The sequence below is a fragment of the Triticum aestivum genome, chromosome 1D (genome assembly GCF_018294505.1).
Source record: "Triticum aestivum cultivar Chinese Spring chromosome 1D, IWGSC CS RefSeq v2.1, whole genome shotgun sequence".
Classification (NCBI taxonomy): Eukaryota; Viridiplantae; Streptophyta; class Magnoliopsida; order Poales; family Poaceae; genus Triticum; species Triticum aestivum.
In genome coordinates, this window is record NC_057796.1 from 183,730,844 (window position 1) to 183,738,758 (window position 7,915).

A 7,915-nucleotide genomic window follows, 5' to 3' on the forward strand; every position below is an offset into this window, starting at 1 on the left:
GCTCTATCCAAGCTTTTGAGAGTTTTGAATACAACGGTTGCCGATCACCACCTACTGCTTGGTAAGAACTGGTAAGATTTTGAGATTCGCTTGACGGATTTGTGACACACCAACACCACTTCCTAGTAGTCTGTAGGATCATATTCTTGTGTGTTTCTATTGCTGCTAACCATGGCAGGATCACAAGCCGACGAGACTGACTGGGAGAACATGACGAAAAAAGAGTTACATGATAAGTTTCAGCAAATGATGAGTGGACAGGTGGAAGATGTGCTAAACACATTTGAAGAGGCCATGGAGAAGATAGATGGCATTGAGAAGGCATTCGAAACAAAGCTCGATAACAAGTTTAATGAATTGCTCGCACTTCTTCCACAACCACCGCCCGCTGCACCTGTTACACCTCTACAACAAAACCAACAACATCGCCTTCCAAATCAAGTGGGATGAGCACAGCGTGTTCCCCTTGAACCTGGTCAAACTTCTGGTGCCGCTGTACCTGCTGTTGATGCTTCTGTAGCTCCTGCTGATACTGCAGAGGTGGAGGACCATTACGAGGATGAGGTTGATCAAAATCAGAACTACATGCAACCACCAGCACCACCACCACCACCACCAGTTCGTCCTCATGCATATCATCGCAACGGTAGGGCTGCACCACCTGAGGTACGAGATCATGACCATCTTCCTAAACTACAATTGAATATTCCACCATTTAAGGGCAGATATGTTCCTGATATATATCTTACTTGGGAGTTAGAAACTGAAGAACGATTTAAATGTTTACAATATCCTAAGGAGAGACGTGTTCCTGCTGCTGTTTGTGCTTTCACTAGCTTTGCACGTGTTTGGTGGTCTGAACATTGTAGATTATATCCTATTCCAGCTACTTGGGCTGCTTTGAAAATTGCTATGCGTACTTGTTGGGTTCCACCATATTATCAACGTGAATTACTTCAAAAATTGCAGCGTTTAAGATAAGGAAAAAATGCTATAGAAGAATATTATCAGGAATTACAAACTGGCATGATTAGATGTGGTATTGTTGAGGAGAATGAAGCTATGCTTGCACGTTTTATGGGTGGATTAAATAGAGAGATTCAGACCATTCTAGAGTATAAGGAGTATAATAATATCACTCGTTTATTCCATCTTGCTTGTAAAGCTGAACATGAAGTGCAGGATCGACATGCATTGGCGCGAACTAACTTTTCTGCAGGTCGACCTTCATCATAGACACCACGTGCATCGTCTACTTCCACTGCACCAGCACCTCCATCAGGTGCCACCTCTAGCCGTGATACAAGAAAGCAGGCACAACCACCACTATCTACAAAGAGCACACCTGCCGGGCCTGCACAAAGCTCTTCTTCTTCCATGGCGTCAACAGGACACACAATACATGGCTCCTGAAGACGCTGACAGGTATGAATGTTTAGTTGCTCAACGTGTTTTGAGTGTGCAGATCACACAAGCTGAGCAAAATCAAAGGCATAATTTGTTCCATACAAAGGGAGTTGTGAAGGAACGTTCTGTTCGTGTCATCATAGATGGATTGAGATGCAACAACTTGGCTAGCATGGAAATGGTGGAGAAGCTATCTCTCACCACAAGACCACATCCACATCCTTACTACATCCAATGGTTCAACAACAGCGGCAAGGTTAAGGTAACACGTACTGTTCGTGTGCATTTTAGTATCTCTACATATGCTGATTATGTTGATTGTGATGTGGTACCTATGCAAGCATGTTCCTTATTACTTGGTAGACCATGGCCATTTGATAAAAAATCTGTACACCATGGTAGAAACAATCAGTATACTCGTGTTCATCAGGATAAAAATATTACTTTGCTTCCTATGACTCCTGATTCCATTTTGAAAGATGATATTAATAGAGCTAATAAAGCAAAACAGGAGAAAAATAAGAGTGAAAATCAGATTGTGGCAAAAGAATTTGAGCAACAAATGAAGCCTAATAATAAACCATCTAGTGTTGTTTCTAAAATTAAATTGAAAAGTGTATGTTTATGATATGTCTCCATCATATCTACTTTTCCAAACACTTTTGCCCTTGTTTTGGACTCTAACTTGCATGATTTGAATGGAACTAACCCGGACTGACGCTGTTTTCAGCAGAATTGCCATGGTGTTATTTTTGTGCAGAAATAAAAGTTCTCGGAATGACCTGAAACTTCACGGAGAATATTTTTGGAATTAATAAAAAATACTGGTGAAAGAATCAAGGCCAGGGGGCCCACACCCTGTCCACGAGGGTGGGGGGCGTGCCTACCCCCCTGGGCGCGCCCCTGCCTCGTGGGCCCCATGGTGCTCCACCGACCTCAACTCCAACTCTATATATTCACGTTCGGGGAGAAAAAAATTCAGGGAGAAGGATTCATCGCATTTTATGATACAGAGCCGCCGCCAAGCCCTAATCTCTCTCGGGAGGGCTGATCTGGAGTCCGTTCGGGGCTCCAGAGAGGGGAATCCGTCGCCATCGTCATCATCAACCTTCCTCCATCACCAATTTCATGATGCTCACCGCCGTGCGTGAGTAATTCCATCGTAGGCTTGCTGGACAGTGATGGGTTGGATGAGATTTACCATGTAATCGAGTTAGTTTTGTTAGGGTTTGATCCCTAGTATCCACTATGTTCTGAGATTGATGTTGCTATGACTTTGCTATGCTTAATGCTTGTCACTAGGGCCCGAGTGCCATGATTTCAAATCTGAACCTATTATATTTTCATGAATATATGTGAGTTCTTGATCCTATTTTGCAAGTTAATAGTCACGTACTATGTGTTATGATCCGGCAACCCCGAAGTGACAATAATCGGGACCACTCCCGGTGATGACCGTAGTTTGAGGAGTTCATGTATTCACTAAGTGTTAATGCTTTGGTCCGGTACTCTATTAAATGGAGGCCTTAATATCCCTTAGTTTCCAATAGGACCCCGCTGCCACGGGAGGGTAGGACAGAAGATGTCATGCAAGTTATTTTCCATAAGCACGTATGACTATATTCGGAATACATGCCTACATTACATTGATGAATTGGAGCTAGTTCTGTGTCACCCTATGTTATAACTGTTGCATGAATAATCGCATCCGGCATAATTCTCCATCACCGATCCAATGCCTACGAGCTTTTCACATATTGTTCTTTGCTTAGTTACTTTTCCGTTGCCAGTGTTACAATTACTACAAAACTGCTACCGTTACTTTTGCTACTGTTACCGTTATTTCCATACTACTTTGCTACTAAATACTTTGCTGCAGATACTAAGTTATCCAGGTGTGGTTGAATTGACAACTCAACTGCTAATACTTGAGAATATTCTTTGGCTCCCCTTGTGTCGAATCAATAAATTTGGGTTGATTACTCTACCCTCGAAAACTGTTGCGTGGGTTATCAGTTTACTTGCCACCAAATCTGACATTGATGAGCTAGATTTTAGCAAATCTGTTTGCTTTGCTTTTGTGTGCAAAGAGGCATTATTTTCATTCGAGGACGTGCCTTCTTGTTTGCCCCCTGCTGTCACTAACATTTTGCAGGAGTTCGTTGACGTCTTCCCACAAGACGTGCCACCGGGATTACCACCTATTCGAGGGATTGGGAATCAAATTGACTTAATTCCCGGTGCATCGCTACCCAACCGTGCACCATACCGTACCAATCCAGAGGAGACGGAGGAGATTATGCGTCAAGAACAGGAGCTGCTCGACAGAGGTTATATACGCGAATCTCTTAGTCCTTGTGTTGTTCTTATTATACAAGTGCCTAAAAAGGAAGGTGCGTCGCGTATGTGTGTTGATTGTAGAGGCATTAATAATACTACTATTCGTTATCGTCATCCTATTCCTAGGGTAGATGATATGCTTGATGAATTGAGTGGCTCTACAATATTCTCCAAAGTTGATTTGCATAGTGGATACCATCAGATCCGTATGAAATAGGGAGATGAATGGAAAACATCATTTAAAACTATGTTTGGTTTATATGAGTGGTTAGTCATGCCTTTTGGGTTAACTAATGCACCTAGTACTTTCATGAGACTAATGAACGAAGTTTTACGTGCTTTCATTGGACGATTTGTCGTAGTCTATTTTGATGATATACTGATTTATAGCAAATCTTTGGAAGAACATTTGGAACATTTACGTGCTGTTTTTATTGCTCTACGTGATGCACGTTTGTTTGGTAACCTTGGGAAGTGCACCTTTTGCACCGACCGAGTATCTTTTCTTGGCTATGTTGTTACTCCACAGGGAATTGAAGATGATAAAGCCAAGATTGAAGCTATTGAGAGTTGGCCGCAGCCCAAAACGGTCACACAAGTGAGGAGTTTTCTTGGACTCGCTAGTTTCTATAGGCGTTTTGTGAGAGATTTTAGCACCATTGCCGCACCTCTCAATGAGCTTACAAAGAAGGATGTGCCTTTTGTTTGGGGTACCGCACAGGGAGAAGCCTTCACGGTATTGAAAGATAAGTTGACACATGCTCCTTTACTCCAACTTCCTGATTTTAATAAAACTTTTGAGCTTGAATGTGATGCTAGTGGAATTGGATTAGGAGGTGTGTTATTACAAGATGGCAAAACCTGTTGCATACTTTTCTGAAAAAGTGAGTGGGCCTAGTCTGAACTATTCTACTTATGATAAAGAATTATATGCTCTTGTTCGGACCTTAGAAACATGGCAACATTATTTATGGCCCAAAGAATTTGCTATACATTCTGATCATGAATCTTTGAAACACATTAAAAGTCAAGCAAAACTGAACCATAGACATGCTAAATGGGTTGAATTCATTGAGACTTTCCCTTATGTCATTAAGCACAAGACGGGTAAAGAAAATATTATTGTTGATGCATTGTCTCGTCATTATACTATGCTTTCATGACTTTAGAATATTTGGTTTGGAGACCATCAAAGATCAATATGTGCATGATGCTGAATTTAAAGATGTATTGCAGAATTGTAAAGAAGGTAGAACATTGAACAAGTTCGTCGTTAACGATGGATTTGTGTTTCGTGCTAACAAGCTATGCATTCTAGCTAGCTCCGTTCGTCTTTTGTTGTTGCAGGAGGCGCATGGAGGAGGACTAATGGGACACTTTGGTGTGAAGAAGACGGAGGATATACTTGCTACACATTTCTTTTGGCCAAAGATGAGACGGGATGTTGAGCGTTTTGTTGCTCGCTGCACTACATGTCAAAAAGCTAAGTCACGACTCAATCCTCATGGTTTATATATGCCTTTGCCTGTACCTAGTGTTCCTTGGGAGGATATATCTATGGACTTTGTTTTAGGTTTACCACGAACAAAGAAGGGGAGGGATAGCATATTTGTTGCCGTGGATAGGTTCTCGAAAATGGCACATTTTATACCATGTCATAAAAGCGATGATGCTGTTAATGTTGCTGATTTGTTCTTTCGTGAAATTATTCGCTTGCATGGTGTGCCAAATACTATTGTTTCAGATCGTGATACTAAATTTCTTAGCCACTTTTGGAGATGTTTATGGGCTAAGATGGGGACTAAACTGCTTTTTAGTACTACTTGTCACCCCCAAACTGATGGACAAACTGACGTAGTAAATAGAACATTGTCTACTATGCTTAGGGCTGTTTTGAAGAATAATAAGAAAATGTGGGAAGAATGCTTGCCTCATATTGAATTTGCTTATAATCATTCATTGCATTCTACTACTAAGATATGCCCTTTTGAAATTGTGTATGGTTTCCTACCTCGTGCACCTATTGATTTGTTGCCTCTTCCATCTTCGGAGAAGGTTAATTTTGATGCTAAACAACATGCTGAATTGATTTTAAAAATGCTTGAGTTAACTAAGGAAAACATTGAGCGTATGAATGCTAAATATAAACTTGCTGGAGATAAGGGTAGAAAACATGTTGTGTTTGCACATGGAGATCTTGTTTGGTTACATTTGCATAAGGACTGATTTCCTGATTTGCGCAAATCAAAGCTAATGCCACGTGCTAATGGTCCATTTAAGGTGTTAGAGAAAATAAATGATAATGCATATAAACTTGAGCTGCCTACAGATTTCGGGGCTAGTCCCACTTTTAACATTACAGATTTGAAGCCTTATTTCGGTGAGGAAGATGAGCTTCCGTCGAGGACGACTTCATGTCAAGAAGGGGAGGATGGTGAGGACATCAATACCATTGTTACACCCACAGGACCTACTGCTACATATACTGGACCAATTACTAGAGCTCGTGCACGCAAATTAAATTATCAGGTACTTTCGTTTCTTGGTAATGATTCTAATGTTCATGAGAATATGATGCTGCCTCAATTGGATACATTTGTTTTACTTACAAATGAATGGCCTGGCATGGATAAGAGAGATGAACACCAGAGCAAGACCAAGCATGGAGATGATGGCATGCGCAAGGGGAACAAGAACGGAGTTACAAGTGATGATTTCAGGACTTTGAAGCCACCATAGGGAGTGCATGAAGCCTTGGACGAAATATACAAGATGCCACTTCATAAATTTCGTCCAGAGGCTATTCTAGGTGCTGCGTCACCTTATTATTGGGCCAGGCCCATGTAAGTTCGAAATACTTAAGTATAGGCTGTTTTTGGAGTCCGTATGTGTGAGGAAACAAGAGTAAGGGTTGGTTTCGGACCCCTCCAAGGGCCACGAAATTCCCCCTCTTCCTCCATATATAGAGCCCTTAGGGCGTCGTTTAGACTTTGGGGTTTTTTAGATTAAAAGTTCGCCATAGCTGCAACTTCGCGTACTTCGTTTGTGTTCCATGACCAGACAAAGGCGCCACAGAACCCCACCTTCATTAATAAAGCTTTCCTCTTATATTCGCAATATCCAGATTGCAATCTCAATTTCTTGCTGGTTCTTCGTTTGCTCGCAAGAAATAGTCCCTCGTGGTCAGGTTGATCGTGCTCCGGCGTGGTCAATAACCCCTCGGAAGTTGGTTTAGCGATTGCTAAGGCACGACGTCTTCGCACGTTCGTAGTCGGATCGTCTAAGTCGATTCCCTAAAAAAATGATAGCTATCTCATCGAAACATCGGGACACCTTCGCCTCTATTACCTAGCCGTCGGGTGGGTACCCACTTCGCGCATAGAACCCAGGGGCGAGCACTCACACGGGTTGCCACCGGGCATGGCCAAGACAAACCACGACCATGGGTGGCCAAAGGTAACTGCCATGCCTACCATCACTTCCTCCTTTACTGCATCCCTCCCACGACGTGCATCATACGCGAAACTAAGTTTGGTTTATATGAGTGGTTAGTCATGCCGTTTGGGTTAACTAATGCACCTAGTACTTTCATAAGACTAATGAACGAAGTTTTACGTGCTTTCATTGGACGATTTGTGGTAGTCTATTTTCATGATATACTGATTTATAGCAAATCTTTGGAAGAACATTTGGAACATTTACGTGCTGTTTTTATTGCTCTACGTGATGCACGTTTGTTTGGTAACCTTGGGAAGTGACCTTTTGCACCGACCGAGTATCTTTTCTTGCCTATGTTGTTACTCCACAGGGAATTGAAGTTGATAAAGTCAAGATTGAAGCTATTGAGAGTTGGCCTCAGCCCAAAACGGTCACCCAAGTGAGGAGTTTTCTTGGACTCGCTGGTTTCTATAGGCGTTTTGTGAGAGATTTTAGCACCATTGCTGCACCTCTCAATGAGCTTATAAAGAAGGATGTGCCTTTTGTTTGGGGTACCACACAGGAAGAAGCCTTCATGGTATTGAAAGATAAGTTGACACATGCTCCTTTACTCCAACTTCCTGATTTTAATAAGACTTTTGAGCTTGAATGTGATGCTAGCGGAATTGGATTAGGAGGTGTGTTATTACAAGATGGCAAACCTGTTGCATACTTTTCTAAAAAATTGAGT